At 49.0% G+C, this 19,878-nt stretch overlaps 1 protein-coding gene across 4 annotated transcripts in view; it reads right to left on the reverse strand.

Moving 5' to 3' along the window:
• The window catches only part of LOC135906461 (uncharacterized), a 541,800-nt gene that overhangs the window by 216,004 nt on the left and 305,918 nt on the right, over positions 1 to 19,878 (reverse strand). For 3 of the 4 annotated variants that reach the window (XM_065437842.2, XM_065437841.1, XM_065437844.1), the window contains one exon: positions 11,304 to 11,345. The exons of the other annotated variant lie outside the window; for it this stretch is intronic. The gene's annotated coding sequence lies outside the window, so the exon portion shown is untranslated. The remainder of the gene's footprint in view (positions 1 to 11,303; positions 11,346 to 19,878) is intronic. 4 annotated transcript variants of the gene reach the window in all.

The raw sequence follows: 19,878 nt of genomic DNA on the forward strand, positions 1-19,878 counted from the left end.
TTTCAGTGTGCCCGATCTGCAGGAAGAGCTACGGCGCAGGGCAGCCGAAGTACGCGTCGTTGAAAGAAAAGCTATCGACAAGCGAATATTCTCGGTCAGTACGCCTAGTCCGATAGGGTCACGTGCTGTGCTGACACTGCGATAGAGAAAAAGTGAAGGGAATGGATTCCAGAGAGAGTTCGCTAGCCAAGGCTGGCTGCGTGACGTAACGCTCTCTCCTAGCTTACTTCCCTCCTCCGCGCAGTTGAGAGGCACACGCGCTGACCGCTACGACATCACGCAGCTTCGGCGCTTGGTAATTTGTATGAGAAATGAATAAGTGTAACCTAAACATACAGTAAAACAGCGGTAGATATCAGAGAGCAAACGGGGTAGTCGATGTTCTATGGTTGGAATTAAGATAAAGAAATTGAGTTTGGGCACGTAATGTCATGCGCAGAGCAGATAACCGGTGTTCTTATTAGAGCTAGAGTATGGGCGCCGAGAGAAAAGAAGCGCGGTTGAAGACTGCAGAGTTACTGCGAATGGAAATAGGAAATTTGCAAGCATACAGGAAGGGGGTCAGCTGGCGCAAGGCGGGTAACTGGATATAACTGGGTAACTGGAGGTAACGCGTTCATCCAGCAGTAGACGTAAACACACAATGATAATGACAATCATCATGATGATGACAACGACAGCGAGGACTTAGCTCGCACCACGCTGATTGAGAGTGCATAGCGGCTACAAGGAGCACGTATATACTTCGGAAGCAGAAAACAGCAATGTTGTCACACGGACGACGCTGTGAACACCGCAAGGAAGAAGTTCTCGGTTTTTGAGACGAAGACGATGTCTCGCTGTGAGAGCCTGCTGCTGACGCAGTAGAGGAGTTCGGATCCTGAGCAGACGTTCAAGTATGCCGATAGCTACTTTGGCAAATTCGACTGCAATGAGACCATAGCGGAAGCTTGCTGGAGCACATATCCAACGTTGTCACGCAGTGTTTTACCTGAAATATCGCTGCGGGTGCATATGGCATAAGACCACCTTTGCTGTTTACACAGACAATATGCTGTGTTTCATACACAGCGTGTGATGCTGTGGAGGTTAGCAAGGCTTCTTGAAGTACTTAGGTTCGCATCATGAAATGTAAATGTTTAAAACCTGAAAAATGTACAGACTGTGTTGTGCAACTACTCTTGATCACTTTGCTTTTCGTTCTCGGGTATTTCATTTCGTCGCACCCGCCGTGGTTGCTCAGTGGCTATGGTGTTGGGCTGCTGAGCACGAGGTCGCGGGATCGAATCCCGGCCACGGCGGCCGCATTTCGATGGGGGCGAAATGCGAAAACACCCGTGTGCTTAGATTTAGGTGCACGTTAAAGAACCCCAGGTGGTCAAAATTTCCGGAGTCCTCCACTACGGCGTGCCTCATAATCAGAAAGTGGTTTTGGCACGTAAAACCCCAAATATTATTATTATTATTATTCATTTCGTCGCGGCAGCATCACACGCAGGGTGGTTGCGCTGGGCTCGTGCGAGCCTGTGCACCCGCTATAAGCTTGCCGACGGAACTCGCAGAGTTGTACATTTCGAAACCGAGCTTCTTGCGCAGCTTCCACGGCACTGCACGCTTAGTATGAACCGGCGTATATAGCCTCTCAAGGTTCCTGTATTCGTCACCGCTGGTAAACTGACAACGGCGAACCACGGTAGGCCGGCAAAACAGAAGCACGCAACTATTAGTTTTACACCCTCGCTAATGGCAAACTTGCAACTCGATGTCGTCTTACGTTACGTTGTGCCAACTTTAAAACGCGCATTTTAGTTGGTGTGCCAAGTACGTGCGTAAGCGCTACGTAATGTAATGCGAGATAAGTATGTTAATTAATATTTGTGTTCATTCTTTCCGCGCTAAGTTGTTTGATCGCCGTGAACGCCAGAAGTAGGTATTGCATGTTTTCATTGACGGATTAAGCTCGGCGATCCCCTCAAAACTGATGAGCGCAAGCTATCCTGAGCAACCTCCGTCGAAGCTCCGGTTTCTCGTGAAGTTCTTCTTAAAATATTTCTTTTTACCCGTTGCGGTAGTCTCGTACCTTGAAACGTATAAGATACAACTTGTCCAGAAGGCCGATCTATTTTACTGGTGCACCCGTGGAACGTGTACAAACATTAAATAAATCAGGATTTGTACTCCTAAACTTACCAGCTGCTGCTGACACGAGCTCATTCTCCTTACCCAATCTGGCACCGAACTTCAAGCCCCAACAATCAGGGCGCTGAGCCACAGGGGCTGGACTGTAGAAAAGAGCGCATCTTCCTTTCGACACTCTATCTCGCTCTCTCTCATCGGTCTCGCTTAGGCCCTGGACGGCTTCCGGTTTTGCGTACTGACGTAGCCCGCCAATTTTAGCGAGAAAGGAAGGCATAGCCGTCGATGGCGAGTATCAGGCTCGCGTTAAAATCTAAGCCCCCAAGATTTCAACACTTTTCCTCTGTACATAACGCCAATTTTACAAGTCAAAGTTGCCGTAACTTATACTAAAAATTTTATGCATTAATATTAAGACGTAATACGCATGTCTTTTATCTAAAAACTTAAAAATAGACTTTCCGCACAGTGGAAGAGCTTAAAAACACGCTTTGTTTTCTGTCACGGTAGACTGATAAGGCCTGTGACCGGAAGTTGCTCGGGGCCGCACTCTCGCTGCTGTGATCGCGCGAGCGAAACAATATACCCGTGCACTGTATACCGGCTGTCCCAGCGAACTTTAGCCAAGGTTTTAAAAAAATCCTAGGACACCTAGGGTGCGATCTTGTACGCGTTCCAAACTCGAACGGAGGCGGTCCGTTCTTTCCGTCGCGAAATTGGCGGTCCGTTCCGTTGCGTTTGTCCGATAGCAGACAACGCGGAATGATTGACAGCAGATATCACTTCACAATTGACGTCATGGCGTTCTTCACCGTTCAAACTGACCAACCATGTGCGGCTCGGTAGAACGGACCGCCTCCGTTCTATTTTGGAACGCGTACAAGATCGCACCCCTAAGCACTTCTTATGAGGTGCGAATAAAAGCACTAATGTCCAATTGAACGCCGATGAGCGGTTCTTCGAGTTATGAACTCCTCACAGGCAAGCGAGCGCGTTGACATGCTTGGCCAGCGCCTCCTAGATAGCCCTAGGCCGGTGCACTTCGATCCGTGACGTCATGTTACGTTCCCCGACTGCCATATAATCTAATGGGGACGCTCTATCCTCCCTGCTTGTTACTTAATAAACAAAACAATTCAGCGATGCTTCTCTGATCAGTGAAATTTCTGAGCCGCTGTCGCTCTAAAAAAATAATCGCTGGACACATTTCCGGTTACTAGTAGCACCCTGCTTACAAGAAACATCACACCTGTGACCTTCATTGTTGAAAGAACTGACGGGTTGAAGCAATGTTGCAACTCATGTTGAGCGCGATAGCACGTCGGCTTCATTTACAAATATTATTTGCCAGTGTAAAAGTCCGGGTGCAGTCGTTGACCACGGGACCCTTTTCTTCATGTTACGGAGCTAAGTTGTCGTAATTACATATGCCGCGAAAATACTGAACATTCTCATGCTACACAGAAACTCTATTATCGCGCTTTTACAAGCAGTTGCAAAAACAGAACAGAAAATGCTGGCTCTCCTGTAATCGAAAGTAGACGTAAGCATGAAATGGCTACCCGCAAAGCAGATTGGTTAGAGTAATTACGACGATTACTCACAGCCATCTCACAACCAACCGAGCGGACCGTACGCTGCCGGCCTGCTCACGCACCGTGGCGCCATCTCTCGAAGGAGGCGGCGCAAAAACCCTCGCCGCGGAACTCACGGACCGCTGGCGTTGAAAAGAGCACAGTCAACCCTGTCTCAGCGCCGAAATATGACAATCAAGTGTATGGTTCACTGTATCTGCCTTATGAACGTCGCTATTGGAAATGACAAAAAAAAAACATCAGCATACTAGAAGTTGCAGCTTGAGTGACATTGTGATATCGTAACAAACATTGGGAAGAACTCGGAAGCAATATTTTTTTTTAACTTCCGTATGCAATGCGGTCTTGTACAAAAGGTTGGAGGGGGGGGGGGCAGAGAAAGCATTTTCTTGAGTTTTGACTGGCTGCACGGATCACCTCATTTTGTTCTCGGAACAATGCCCGGATGTTCTCGTCTGGCTGCCCGGATAACGGCTCTGCCTTTTGGCTCAAGGTCACTCGAATGTCCCCGACAACGGGAGCTAAGAACATTTCATACTTGACATCTCATGCTTACAATGTTATGTAAGGACGTACACCTCGCCCATCAAAATTAAATAGACATAATTAGTATTTCAGTATGAGAACGATATATTCAGTTAGTAGACTCATATTGTTCGACCGTGTAAACAACACGGGTTTGGTTTTAATTGCACTACAGACGAAATCGACAAATCAGATCGCTGATTTAAACGTCGCAACCGATTGATGCTATTTCGCCTTAAAGCAGAGAGCCTTTATATTCCTTACAGCTAGGCGACAGAAATGAATGTACGCAATCTGTATTTGCCATTTCTATCAGCTCTTGGCAAGAAAACTATTCAATATACAGGTATACGTATACGAATCCCACAGGCTGTGGTAATCGGTTTAATGGTGCGTGAGATAGAGACATAAATAATAAGGGATAGGTAGGGAGGTTAACCAGGCTGAGCCTGGCAGGCAAGCCTGCACTGGGGAAGCGGGAAAGCGGATTGAAAGAGAATAAGGCTCGTCTAACTGCTCCAAAGCTGCACGAAGGGCTCATCTCTCATCTTCGTATATAGGGCAGCCACACGAGGATATGAAACGCACCTTCAAGAAAGTCAATTGTAAGTGCCCTATACCATTGTTGCTTATCAGTGTGACACTGGTTTTAAGATTATCTCTAATTGTTCTGCAGTGTATCGGCTATATTACCGGTTAACAAGCACTTGTAAATGAATTGTCTTTTTCTATGTCTTCCCGAAACGATGAGCTTTTCTTTTTTGTTACTCGTGTTTTTTACGACAAACATATGTACAGAACAAAAATGCGGGCATCACTAATATTTCGTGCAGTCAAACGCGGCCCTGCATGTTATTATTATTATTATTATTATTATTATTATTATTATTATTATTATTATTATTATTATTATTATTATTCGCAGCTCGACTTATCTTTCCGCAGAGCTGGGCCTGCGATCGCGCTCGCAGCTAGCGAGAAAAATTAGGGATCCTACATGCAAGCGCTAACAGAGCTTGCACGTAGGTTTTCTAACAAAGGTTCGCCCACAGCGCTCCCAGAGAGCGGCTGTCGCCGGTGGCAGACGTTCCCCTTGCGAATGCCGCAAGGCGGGATCGCACGCGGAGGCCAGTTCGGTCGCGGTTTAGCCTAGGCAACGCTCGAACGCAACATCAACGCAGCAGTGCATTGCATGCAGCGTTCCAACGGGGTTGTTTCACGTAGTACAACAAACGCCTTGCTCAACGTAACCTTTCGCCTCTCCACCAATTGGCTTTGTAGTGGTGTCGGCGACCTGGCCTCCGAGATCGTGCACGATCTCGGAGGCCACGCTAATGAATTAGCTGAGGTGTAGTGGCATGCTGGCTGTGAATGGAATGGCGATGCGAGCAGACGACGGCAGCAGCCAGGAGAGTGACTTCCGTTCACTACGCTTTTGGGGGTGAAACTTCGAACAGTACCCGGCAGCTAGGTAACGTGAGCGTGACGTACACTTCGGCTAGAGCTAGTCAGAGAGGAATAGCCGGACGGTTTGCGGACAGTCCGCGACTGCACAATCGAAGCAGCCTATGTGCAGACACGTCCCAGAGACACGAATCTACCGCGCGCGCACTCCACACAGAATCGAACTGTTACCGCTGAAAGCATTTATCTAAACACTTCTTTGCACACTTAAACGACGCGGTTAGCTTCCACTGCTATACGTTCGTTGGACAGTTTTACTTTATCCGTAAAGATGCTCACGTTTGCCGAGTTAGCGGAGAGGTGTATGGCCGCAACAAAGGAGGTAACGACATCTGGTGACGCAGAGTCTAACGAGAGAGCATAAAGAGCTAATACTGCAATTACTTATACATTCCACTCAACTGCTGGTGTAAAGGGTCGGTAACGACGTAATCGTAAATCTACAGTAGCTTCACCACTTTCCTTAGACGATAACACTTACGCGATAAAAAAAATAATTGAAACGCATTATATTTAGAAAAATCGTCACTAGATGTCTATCCTTGCTACTTCCGTACACGGCTCTGGTAACCCGGTTATCCGGTTTACGGTTAAGAAGTTTGCGGACTCTCTAAAGCTCTTCATTGCGTGTCGACGTTGTACCGCTTCGCGTTTACGGGCGAGCTACCCCTCGCGTTCTAAACTGCGCTTCGCTCTGCACAGGAAACGTTCCGCCTTTGATCCAACGATTCTTTCGAGATTTTTCAGTTTTCCAGGCCCGTAAGTACATACTTTCAACCCATTTCGTTTGTAGGGGAGATCGCTTCTCCAATTGGCCTATAAAACTGCATAATAAGTGCGGACAGCCAGGAAAATTGACACGCTCGTCAACTTCCTTATGCTCAACTGGTCATCCGCTAAGCAGTAAACAATAATGCACCTGATGAAACCATGGTAGCGCAAGTAATAACCTAACAGAAGGCACACATGAGCGGACACCGCGGGTGGCGCCCTGTCTAGTGTTCTTTCTGTTCGTTTTTTTTTATTTGCGCTACAGTGGCTCCGTCAAGTACTGACCAACTAGCCCAAGAACAGGTTATCCTAATGTGCGTGGTTGAGGAATAAATATGGCACTATCTCCGGGAAGGGGGTCCATCGCTCGGGATACCAGCAAACACCAGAAAAGTGCGCGGACATAAAAGAGCTAAAAAAATATATCCGCTAAAAACCACCGATATTCAATGCTCCCGGTTAACTAAGTCTCCCGCGTGCTCAGTATGCATCCGCTAGTTTAGTGATTATACCTACGCACGAATAATTTGCTGAAGGTACAACCAAGTTCAACGAGAAGTTCGATGGTCCACGTTAGCCACTGCGAAAACACAGTTTGTTTCTGGTAATGTCTACACCCACATGAGACGGTGAGTCAATTCTCTCTAAGACAAAAAAAAAAAAGAAAAGAAGAAGACAAGCGTAGCGTAGCTGATTGTACAATAAACGTAGATTTAGGTACTCTGATTGTAAAAACGCACTAGGTCATTCCCGAAGCGTTACGCGTACATCTTCAGTTTCTTTCAATGGCGTATGCATGCCACGCCTTGGAACCCCCTCCCCCACCCCACCCCCGCCTAGGCGATTTCAAATATTCAATTTATCGACGGTCACACGCAAATTCCTACTGAATGCGATATCAGTCGTATGTTCTATTATATAAAAATTACGCTTTCGCTTGCTCTTGTATACATAACAGCCCGTTGCACTAAGGCGCCGATGCACCCAGTTCTCGAGCAGTAAAACTATCAGGCTCGTTTGAGAGTGAACTGCAGACGCCGTTGGGACAGCAGAAAGTAGCCCTCGTTTCTTCTAAATGTCTACACCAGCAATTCACGCCGCATTTCTGCCATTTTCGGTGTAGTGACCCCGCACATCAATTTGTAAGACTACTGGTTCACTGATATTACGTATAACAGGTATTCCAGGTTTATTGTACGCCAAACGAGCAATCTGGCCGCACAACTTAAAGCCATTCTGTCTTCGCCATTGTCCCAAATGGCGTTACTATTTGCTATATGCGCTAAAAACCACCGATATTGAATGTTCCCGGTTAACTGAGTCTCCCGCGTACTCAGTCTACATCCGCTAGTTTAGTGATTATAGCTACGCACGAATAATTTGCTGAAGGCACAACCACGTTCAACGAGAAGTACCCTAGCAAACAGCAACTCCACCAGGTTCCGGCACTTTGCAAAACACTTACACGCATTTGCCTCATTTTCGTTCTCGTGGATCCGGAAGCCTTTGCGGACTTTGCACGTTGGCCAACATCAACAAGGTACTGCGTTATGAAGTGGAACAATTCACAGTGAACACACATCTCTGTGCGGCGCCTCACTGACTGACTTGCTGTGCTGGGAAAGGAATTATCGCCCCGAAATTTAGAAAGACGAAGCGTAATGAATGACGCCCCAAGAACGCTTGAAACCACAAGCCCAAAGCTTAAACAAATCCTGGTAGAATGCCCATCCTTCACATGATGGCTGAACGATCACTGCACCAGAGCTCCCAGATGTAAAAAAAAAAAAATGTTTGTAGGAAGTCCTATCGCGCTTTTAACTGCCTCATCGCACCTGAGCCGAGCTGCACAAATGCGATTACTCACAAGAACTGCCGTCGCGCTGTAGTTATAACACATGGCGATCGCAAACGAAATTACGTTTTCTCGTCTACTATCCATTCGGCTGATTACGGAGTGAAATCACTTATAAAACGGTTGTGTATACTTGTAGTAATATATGGCGTGCGAATACTCTTCATCAAGATTTGGTAACAGGGAAAAGAGAGAGAAAGCTCTTCAGTGAAGCTCAGAGAATACTGCCGGCGTGTATGTAGCTGTACCTACGTGCAGCCTTTCATAAAGAAATATATTGAGGAAAGAAAAGCACAAGGGAGAGAAAGGTGACAAGACTAATTAGAAAAACTTTCCGTCGGCTGAGAAACATGATATGGAACCGTCCCCTGACCTGCAGCCGTAAGATGTATATGTAGTTTCAAGTCGCATGGCTCGAACCACGTCCGGAGACAAGGATGTGGCCGAAGGATTTCCTTTTAATCACAAACGAACAGCTTCGCCGTGGGTAGCGTTTATGATCGTATAACTGGCCGCAGCCATCTTGAGTATCAACGAATGCAGTCGCCCGACTGCATCCCACGACTGTATCGCGAACGTTTTACACAGCGTGACCATGACAAAAAAAAGACAGGGTTAGATATGCCTGCGACGATCCAGTCCCTTCCTTCCTTCCTCTCGCCCTCGTGACTTCGGCAAAGGGGGCAAGTATCTAAAATTTATAACGGCATGAAAACCTTAGGCAGAACCTAACTCACAATGAATGTCGACATCAATTCGTTTAACACCGAATCAATATAGGCGACACAACGTATTGCCACCGTCGAAACAAGTTATGTATGACGCGCGCCACTGCAAAGCCTGCGAGTGGCCTCCAAATTGCATGGCGCGCCGGTGCGTACGAACGCTTGGGAACGCGTCGTGCGGGTAATGCGGGAGACACATGATGCGATTTTCCGTGCGATCGGTCGTACGACCATTCGCATCGGCTGCCGCACTCAACGGTTTCCCAACAGAATCCACCGCATGCGGCGTCGGATCGCACGCCGCGCATGCGACCAACTTGCTGAATATTGTCGTGCGACTGCCGCATCGGTCGGCGACCGCAGCCAATGACAGCGCCGGTAGCGCGAACGTCACGGCCACGTCATAGACCCGACGGGGCGGAGCCGGCGAGCGAGCGCCTCGCCGCTCCGATCGTGTCTGTTTTTTTTTTTCTCCCTGGTCGAAACGAAGGCCTCTTTCGCCGCTGACGGCGGTACATAAATAAGTGGCAATTTGTTTCTGACACGAAATAACTTACAGAATAAAGTGGCCTCGAAAGAGTGCATGTTATAAAACGTTGTGCGATATAGTAAATCGTTGGCGTGATTTCTAATGGGACGCGGTCAGCGCAGACGCGCCAGCAATCGTCTATACGAAGAGGCTCGCCTGACTGGCGTGTTTACTCATCGCTACTAACGGCACCGAGGAAAATAACCGTATTTTCACTTAAGAGAAACATAAATGTTCAGACATTGATTGTGCTGACGAATTTAGGCGCTTTATTACGAGCTGCGGACGCATCGGTATGGGCCCTCGGCCTCGGATAGACGGCCGGCGAGCTAGGCCTACTCCGTCTCCCAGCGATCGCAATCTCGCCTGGCATGCTCGTTCGCTTCCGTCGGCGCCAATGAAATAAAATATGCTGCAATTTAAGCGTGAGATAACTGTGTACATGTTGTGGCGCTTCGTTATACGAGCTGCAAGCGATCGTGTCACAAGCGCCACCGGTGTCGGATTCGATGGCCGAGCGAGCTATGCCTGCCGGCTCCTATATAGCCATCGGTGGCTGTCAACGAAGCCGTTACTGCTAACGCGGCCTTGCGGAAACACGTCTACAGTGCTTCCATAGGCGTGTTTATATTGTCATCGTTTGTTTCAAACAAGAGAGCGGTGCAAATACGTTTGCTTTCACTTTCTGTCCGAAGTTATGCAGCATTCCGAACTTCCACGCAGGGGCGCCGGTTCTGGGCGGAGCTACCCGCCGCTCGCTCATTCGTACCATGTGTCCCGAATCGCCGCATGCGGCAAGTCGCACACGACGCGCCGTACGACAGATCGCACGGAAAATCGCACCATGTGTCTCCCACGTAACCGGGTTCCTCCTTCGCCCTTCTATCTGAACACGCTGCGCCATCAAGTGGCGATGCCGATAAGTCCGCGCGTGTCCTCCGAGACGAGGAGCGCGGCGCGCCCATGCCCGAGAATGCAAAGGATTGATCCCTCGCTTGCCGCATATATATCCAGTGGCGCCTACCCAGTGAGCGAAGTTGGCGAGATGTTCATTGAAAAATGGCACATACCAAGTTCATTTGTAGCACAGCCTGCTAAAGCGTCTGAGAAAGTAAAGTCCCTTAAGCTTCGTAATGTAGTGCCACGCTTTGAAGAATGCCGCCTCCTCCTCGTGTGCTCTGGCCGAGGCCGACACCGCGTCGCTATTGGCCTAATGGCATCACGTGGGCCCTCGCACAGTTCATAAGCGCCACTTTAGCTCGAGAAGCGTCTACGGAGTGGCGAAGAGCGCATGTTGGCGCCGTTGCTACGCTCGAGCAGTGTAGGCGGCGCCACGGTCGAGGAGGGAGCGTGAAAGAGAGGAAAAACGAGGAGGAGTGAAGGCGGAGGAGGAGAGTGTCGCTTCTTTACGAAGTTGAAGGTGTTTTATGAGAAAGTGGTTGGTAGCGCCACCGCGCGACTGCAAAGGTCACTACGCTCCTCGCCGTCCGTTCGAGCTTAAAAGTGAAGGTGCGCTTTTTGGAGCGACTCCTCGTCGTATAGGCAATACCCGAGACACATTACTGAGTTGCGCAGCGGCATTTTACAGCCAAGGGGTGGCGATGTGCTCCAGACGGTCGAGTGGAGGAGTACAATCGAGACGATGCACGTTTGTGAAGGTGGGAGCAAAACTGCAACCGCCTTAAATTATGCAAAAAGCTCACCTTTGCTGTCTTCTGTGCGACACCTTGATGAAGGCGAGGTTGCTGCAATTGAACGAAAACAAACCTAAATGTGACGTTTCACTGATAGCAATAAAGAAACGCAGCTAAATATTCTGAACCCGGCGCATAGTCCTCTCGATTGTAGCACGCCCATGCCTCATGACCAGCGTTCGTATTTCTTTATTGACTGGGCGACCTTCGCACTGCCGAAAATTTCGGCCCTGCTGTTTTTCAGAATTAAAACGTTCGTTTTTAAATCTAATGAACATAGCGCCGAATGTTTACTACATCTAATGCTACCAGTTATATTTCACGTCATCATTGCCTGTGTCATCAAAATTACAGGTAAAAACACATCCGGCACTGATTATCATTTGACTGCGAGTGAAATTAGAAAAGATAACCACATCTATGACGAACACAGTTTATCCAAGTGCAAGTCATTGAATCGTATTTTTGTATATTTATTTATTCTACTCTCATATACAGGGCAACTTACAAAATGAACTCTAAATTTTCTTTAAGGGATGAAATAACATTATTCGTAGTTTCATGAGAGTTAATCATAAAAATCAGGCCACTAACATTTTTTACACCGAGATTATCAAATCATGAATCCTCATATAAGGCTTGAAGCCCGTCGGCCAAAGTTTTCAAACCTTCTTCCAAACCGAAGAACCATAGACAACATCTCTGCGTAGCAATGAGTTGAATACCTTTATCTACCTTTATTTATTTCGGAATACTGCAGGCCATAAATTGGCCCAAGCAAGAGGTGTTACACCACATATGACTACAAGTGATTAAAACAGAAATATTACCAGTAGCAATCGAAATGTCACGTCAGCAACACATGAAGACTCAAACTGCAAAAGTGGACGGTTCCAGTGCAGCTACAAAGTCGTTATCTTCAAGAGTATCTTGGGGCAAAGGAATTCCTCTGTTCTACAGAACTATGTGTTGGAAGGCTCCGGATAATTTCTGGCCACCTGAGCTTGTTCAAGGTGCATCCAGAGGGCAGTGCACGAGCTTTCTTGCAATCCGTCCCCGTCGGAATGGGGCCCACGTGACCGGGAGTCGAACTTGCGACTTCCTGCTCAGCAGCAAAATGACACAGGCACAGAGCCACCAAGGCATATGAGTAATGAATTTATAATAATTTATAATCATTTATGATAATTTCGTGCAGAAAAAGAAAACCTGGGGCACTGTTACCACTGGTTCCAGCAAACAAAGCTGACCCATTTAGGACTCATTTCGTTTGCTTCCGTCTGCGTACTTTGGAACACACCGCCAGCTGCCGCTGCGTTGCTCTTTTTTTTTGAGACATGAACGAACATCGTGCACAAATTTGATTACGTTTACGACTACTATTTTGAGGAGTTTGTGAACTCTCGAGCATAATCGAGGCATGGCGCTAATAACCGGGCACGCTTGCTGCACCACTTCGTACTAAGCAGATGTGCTATATAGCGCGCTAATAACTTTAGGTGCACGTTAAAGAACCCCAGGTGGTCTAAATTTCCGGAGTCCTCCACTACGGCGTGCCTCATAATCAGAAAGTGGTTTTGGCACGTAAAACCCCAAATATTATTATTATTAACAACGTGTGGTGCTGCGCTGGTTGCTTAATACTTAACTGCAATACATATTGTCGCGCCAATAAGGACAACACCATATATATATATATATATATATATATATATATATATATATATATATATATATATATATATATATATATATATACATATCCTCTTCTTCGTTGCAGTGTTGTCCTCGTTCGCACGACATAATCTCTATAGTGTGCTATGCGTAGAATGCGTCTCGCATACACTCAGCTTTAGAGAACTATGCGCAGCTACACGACAAAGGGTTTACAGGAAGATGGATACTGAAGGAGGAGGAGGAGGAGGAGGAGACAAAGGCGAAGAAAGACAGGGAGCTTAGTCAGTGTAAGTACCGGCTGGCTGCCCTGTGTTGGGAAAAGGGGTAAAGGGAATAAAAGGAGAAAAAAGAAGAAGAGGGGAAAAATGGAAACCAGAAGATGGACACTGAAAGTGATCAACAATGGTCTAACAAGGAAAGCCTTAGCCATGCAAAAACGTTTGAACAAGGGAACCACGCTACTCGCAACAAAAAGACTTTATAAAGACGACCCAAATAAATAAGCTTTAAAAAGATGGCTTCATGTATGCACATCCCATCACCACGATGGATCTGTATACACCAAGTTACCCAACTTTCGGCTCTTTTTTTTCGAACGACAGTGTTGCTCCAGTGCCGCCTGTTGGGTGTTCCGGGTTCACTGAATTCACGAGTGTTTCTTTGGCGAGCTATCTTTGCGCCTGCGGTGCGGTCTACGTCTGATCAACTGGCCGCACGCCAACGAGCGACGTGTGTAATTGTGATTACCCGATACCAACAGCCATCAGACGATATGGGTATTCGTACAGAATAGCGTTTTCCTGTAGAAAGCCATTAGCATCTTGACACCATTAGCACGGCGTCAGAGCACAACAATGTAAACTTCCATTTTACATCCGGTCAGGATTCCTCAGCGTCTATTCTATAACGGAACACGTACACCATGCACGTTACATCGCTGGCGCCAACGCCGAGGATAAGCTGCATGCCAACTGTGTTGCCTGACCGGCACCGGTAGTGGCAAAACCTTCAGGCGCATTAGCGCAAGCGCATCACGAGGCGTGTGCTTGGAGATCGGCCAACAGTCGCCCGCGCGTGATATTTGATTCATAGCCCAACTATTACGAGAGAGCAGAGACCGCAATAAATGGGCTTGCCAACATAGAATATCTTTTTTTTTCTTCTTTCAGCCTTTATTTTCTTTACCCCTTTCTTCAGCACAGGATGGCCAGTCGGTACTTGCACTGGCTAACCTCCTTGTATTTCCTCCCCTTTTGCCTCTCTCTCTCTCTCTTCGTAAATTCAATGAACTGTAACATTTATAGTTAGCGAGTGTTTAGGCAATGCTGTGGGTCCCATTAATACCTCTCGCGGTTAGTTCGCCAAAGAAGAAGCGGAAATTCGTGTGTTCTAGGCAACTCGTGGAGAGAGAGAGAGAGAGACTTACCTCAATTTCACTTTACCTCGGAGCAGCTGAAACATTCGCGAAGCAGGGTTCTAGGATAATTAAGTCGCGGACGCTGACGGCAGTGAGAGCTTCACGGCGACCAGCGAGGCGCCTATCGCGTATTTGCTTTGGATATAAGCCCATCGTCTTTTGTGGCGAGGCACCACCACGATGATTATCCCCAGTAGTCCATCTACTATGCTACTACCTTTAACATCAACGCCTTAGTCATTTAACGCCGTCATCCAGTATGCGGTGCCCAAGTAGAGCCAATGAAGCGGCGACGCCCGTGAGAAGGTGCGAGACCGCACTACGGCCCCTTAAAACTCCCTACATCCGATTCCTGCAACAGGTAAATGTGATAACATTTCGTATATTCACTGCCTGCGCCCACTTTTTTTTTCTGCGTATCTGTACATGTAATCATGTCTTGGTGCCTATTAAACGGTGTCGTCCGCTCTTCTTCTCTTAATTCATACATTAGCTCAAGACAGTTCCGGACAAGGACTACAGAGAAAAGACTATAATGACAAAGTTCTTTAGTCCTAAGGTACTTGTCGAAGTGGCCGTACCCATCGCTAGAAATGTTTATCTTAATTATGTGGTTTTACGTGCCAAAACCACTTTCTGATTATGAAGCACGCTGTAGTGGGGGACTCCGGATATTTCGACCAGCTGGGGTTCCTTAACGTGCACCTAAATCTAAGTACACGGGTGTGTTCGCATTTCGCCCCCATCGAAATGCGGCCGCCGCGGCCGGGATTCGATCCCGCGACTTCCTGCTTGGCAGCGCAACACCACAGCCACTGAGTAACCACGGCGGGTTGCTAGAAATGTCGTTATACGCGAGTTTACACCGGCGACGCGCCGTCTCTCCATGCTTCAATCGCTCGCGACGTTTCGATATAGACGCAGCACACTCTTCGACAACAGCCACGCCTCGTACGCATCGTAAATAACACTCATTTTCCTCGCTGGATATCGCCGTCCCTCAAGCCTGATTCCGAACGAGGGGGGAAAAAAAAAAAGGAATAAGTCTCGACGAACCGAAAGTGGCCATACATCTTGCTCTCTGACCTCAGGTCCAATAACATAAGATAAAAGAAAGAAAAAGAAAGTGGAGGCGCTCAAACGGCAAAGAAGTCAGACATCGTTACCGCAAACAGATTCGACGCAGGCCGCGCGAGACGAGGCGGGAGTCGACGAGACGGCGTTACCGTGTAGCGCCCGAGAAACATGCATACATACGCCGACTTCCCCCGGTCACTCGCAAAACAAACCTGACGATAATAACATGCGAGCATGAAGGAGAAGGCCAGAAAGGGGTTCAAAAAAAGAAAGAAGCGGGTTCGGCTGGGACAACGAAAGGATGTGACGAGGTGGAGGGGGGGGGGGGACAGGGGGATAGAAGCACACACTCGGCGAGAAGATAACGAACCTTTCACGCAATCGGCCTCAAAAACTCCTCTCGGTAGCGGCGGCAGTCACCGCGCGCGCTACCGGGTTCCCGCACCTGCGCCTCACGAGCACGTGCCGGAGAGGCCGACAGAGAGACCGGAGCACGAGAGAGAGAGAGAGAGAGAGAGAGAGAGGGAGAGAGAGAGAGGCGGAGGGAGAGGCCGACGACGAAGTGGGTGAGGAGGGTGACGGCTTCCACAGCGCCGCTCGTTGCCGCTCGCGCGTCCTTCTCGGTCGCAAAACGCGCGGAGGAGACGGCGGGCCGGCGACGCGGATCGCCGCAGTTGCGCGTTACGTAATTTGCATATGCGCTCGCGTCGCGCGGAGGGTAAAGGTTCCGGGGTCTCGCGGACGGAAGGGGGGGGGAGGGGGCGAGAACGGGCGAAGGGCGAAAATGCGGGTAACTGGGGAAGAGATAGTGCCGCCGCACTCTTAGATACAGAAACGTAAGAGAAACCATCGGCAGCAGAGAGACAGGCAGACGGAGAGACGAAAGGAAGTCCTGCGTCAAAGCATGGCAAAGTGAGCGTGGCTCGCTCGAGCCCGCTGTTGCACGTAGATACAGTGAACACTTGAAGTGAGAGCGATGAGAAGAACAAGTGTACTACTCATCCACGGTGCCAAGTGGAGGAAATAAAGTTGATAGGCAACCCCACACAGAACACCTTCGAGACCGTCAATGTGTTGCAGTTTACTTTGTTTATCTTCTTTTTCTACACTTAATTTCTTTTTTTCTTGTAAGCAGTCTAATAGGCGATAGAGAATGGACACGCGAGCGGGGTCGTGCCGCCAAGAACTGAAACCGAAAGCAATGACAAAGCCGCGCGCGCGCCGTTAAATCCGGCCACGTGTGTAAGCGGTCTCAGCGCTGGCGTCGCGGCGAGGACGCTTGCGATTGAAAACGCAAACGAACGAACGAAACGAATACACAGGTACACACGCGCGCGCAATAAAATAGGAGAGACGGAGAGGACAGCCGACAGCAAGGCGGGGAATGGCAGCAGGTCGGACGCGTGTGTTCGAACTACAGAAGCGGCTGAACCGGGCAGCGAAGGTGTACGGCTTAAGGTGTCTAGAAGGTGCTCTGCTAAGAAGGGGCGGGTGTACAAGAGCAGGGGAGGAGGGAAAGGAGCGGTGTATCGGCGGAGAGCTCAGAGAGGGAAGAACAAGTGAGAGGATGAGGAGAGGGGTGGGGGGGGAGTTGGAAGAGGGGGAGGAGCTCAGACTGATTTGAGCCGGCGCACGTGGCGGAGTCATAAAGCAAGACAGAAGAAGCAGCAGCCACTGTACGGCAGCGCGGCTGCAACAACAACGGCAGCGGTAGCGCTCGGGGTGCGCGCTGCGAGGAATGCGCCCGGTAACAAGCGGCGCGCGAGCCACGCGCCACAAGGAGCCACGCAGCGTGGAGCCGACATGGAAGAAGAAAAAAAAAAAACCACATCCGCGCCGGACTCACTCGATGATGAATCAAGATCAGCAGCGACAGCGGCCGCGGAAGGAACGCTTCGGCGATCGGGAGGGATGGAGTGCGGCGCGAAGCAGGGACAGGCCGATTAGAATAAGACCGAAAGCCGGGGGAATGTCGAACGGACAAGGCTGCGCGGCAGCGGTGGAGGGGGCGGGGGGAAGGAAAGGCAGGAGTCGGAGCGCCGTCTGGCGAAGAAGCCAGGCAAGGCCGATAGAGGGCGCTCGGGGGAGAAACGGTTATACATGCAAAGGAAAAGCGAAACGTCATTTTCAATGAGGGCCCCTTTGTCTTCTCGCGCGTGTACTTGGCGCGCACGGCACCTGCATCGAAGATAGACTCGTACTTATAGGTGCGAGGATGGCGCGGCTACGTGGCATGCACTGGAAGTTGGTATCATAACGCCCCGCGGAAGTCAGTCGCGCGCCAGGTGACGTATCACTGCCGAAAGTGTTATTGAAGCCTATGTCGCAAAAAAAAAAAGAACATTCTCGTGCGCGGGATAGCGTTTACGGTCGCGGTTGCGGGAACGAAACTAGTTTCATCAAATGCGATCGACAACGATGCCGGCGGGCCTCCTGCCCGTCATATACGAAGAAAAGGCAAAGGTCCGATGAAACGACCGAAGTGATGGAAAGCGTCACCTGCATATTCGATTGATCCGCGAGATCAAAGATTAACTGTCATCTATCGTCGGCTGCTAAAGCGGCCCTTGAGCCGTACAGTGGTTGCTGCGATGATGAGGACCGCGACAGCCACGTAGTACGCTGTCTTTCTTCTTCGCTTGATTTTACATCTCTTCTCAATTTAAAGCTCACCGACGTGTCGAGGTCCCACACAGATGCACAGGGTGGTCCACTCTTAATGGGAATACGTAAACGGTGCAACGCGAACACAAGAACGATGCTTAGTCGACTTTATTTGAAGGTCTCGCATGAACCGCCAGGCGGACAGCTCTCCAAGCGAGTGTAGCCCGCACGCCTTCAAGTCATATCTCACCTGCGATTGATGACTGTAAGTTTCAACTGGATGTTCACTATAAGAGTGCACTGCACTAGCTGTACGCACTGGAAGGGACAGCGCGTAGTAAGCGTGAGATCGAATCATGCGGAATTAATCAATTCTCGTACAAACCGACTCGAATAATAGGCGAGTCTGAAAACGGCGGCCCCCTCGACAACTGCCTCCCCTCCCCCCGCTCTGTCTTTCCAGCCTTCTCCAATATGCATTTTCCTCTGATTTCGTTCACATTTAATTCCAATTGAGAAGGCGCGCTGGCCTTGTTCGCCAAGCTCTGAATTATCGCGGCATTATAACTGCCGAAAACTACCGGGGCAAACAGAACGCCCCGCGGCTCCCGTGAGAGGAATAGTAGGATAAACAGAATATCCGTGAAAAAAAAAAAAGAAGCCGGGCAGAGGAAAGGAGGCAGACGAAAGGGGGAGAGGAAAGCGAATCTATACCGGTGGCGCGGCGGGCGGCATTTGGTTCCGGCAGCCTTCGCTACCAAACGAACTATTGTTGTTCGACTTAGTAGTCGGCAAAATGATTGCGACGGGGGGCGGTTTTCCGTTTCTGGTTCGCCTTCTCGCCACGTCGAACGCACTCTTCTCCCTTGAACTCAACCCGGTCTTTCAGCTACTATCTTTCACTCACATTTCTTTTTTTCTTACTTTCTTTTTGATTTATCTGTACGTGCGTTTTTGCTTACCCTTACGTAACAGCGGCGAAGGCAGGTTTCGGTTGTTGTGTCTGTTCGCATGCGTGCCCTAACTTCGTTTTGAAACGTTAACGCCAAACGCCTTCTCATCGGCTCATAAGTAATAAGTATGAATCGTAATTCAAGTGTTCAAATATCCAAGTTTTGTGTGTGTGTGTGTGTGTGTGTGTGTTTGTGTGTGTGTGCGTGCGTGCGTGCGTGTGTGTTTACCCTCCGCCCCTACCGCCTGCGTTTTACCGGAATACCGGACAAGCTAAACCTCTCTAATAGAGAGGTTTAGCTTCTCCGGTATCCCGGTAAAACGCAGGCGGACGGGGCGGCCTTGGGGCGTTGGGGCAGAGGCGTAAACGTGAGCGGTCTGCATGGTGCAGCCACCTGGTGGCGCAGTGCTCAAACAGATAGAAACAGCTAATATTTCATTAACCGAGCGTATTCTTCTTCGACCCTGGTGTAAATTTTTGGCAGCAACACGATTACGCCTCCGTCCCAACACCCCGTCCGTCTGCATTTTACCGGAATACCGGACAAGCTAAACCTCTCTATTATTTATGCATTAATGTATTACCGAATTGTCACGCAAGTCTTCACCAGTTAGCAAGCAGTTCCACTATTACAATGGCGTGCCACATTCCACTTAATTGCTGGTGTAGAAAGTGGTTAGTGGCACGTTCATTAGCCTGCACCTCATTCTATTGTTTTCCTTCGACGAAAACACTGAAGAACGCAAAAGTGCTTCAAACGTATTGTAGTTGGACAAAGCGTCGCACGATGTCGCTACCAGCTATGCTTATTGCCATCTACGGCTCCGGTAACCCGCTAACTTTTAAAACGGTACGTG

This window comes from Dermacentor albipictus, chromosome 9 (genome assembly GCF_038994185.2).
Source record: "Dermacentor albipictus isolate Rhodes 1998 colony chromosome 9, USDA_Dalb.pri_finalv2, whole genome shotgun sequence".
Classification (NCBI taxonomy): Eukaryota; Metazoa; Arthropoda; class Arachnida; order Ixodida; family Ixodidae; genus Dermacentor; species Dermacentor albipictus.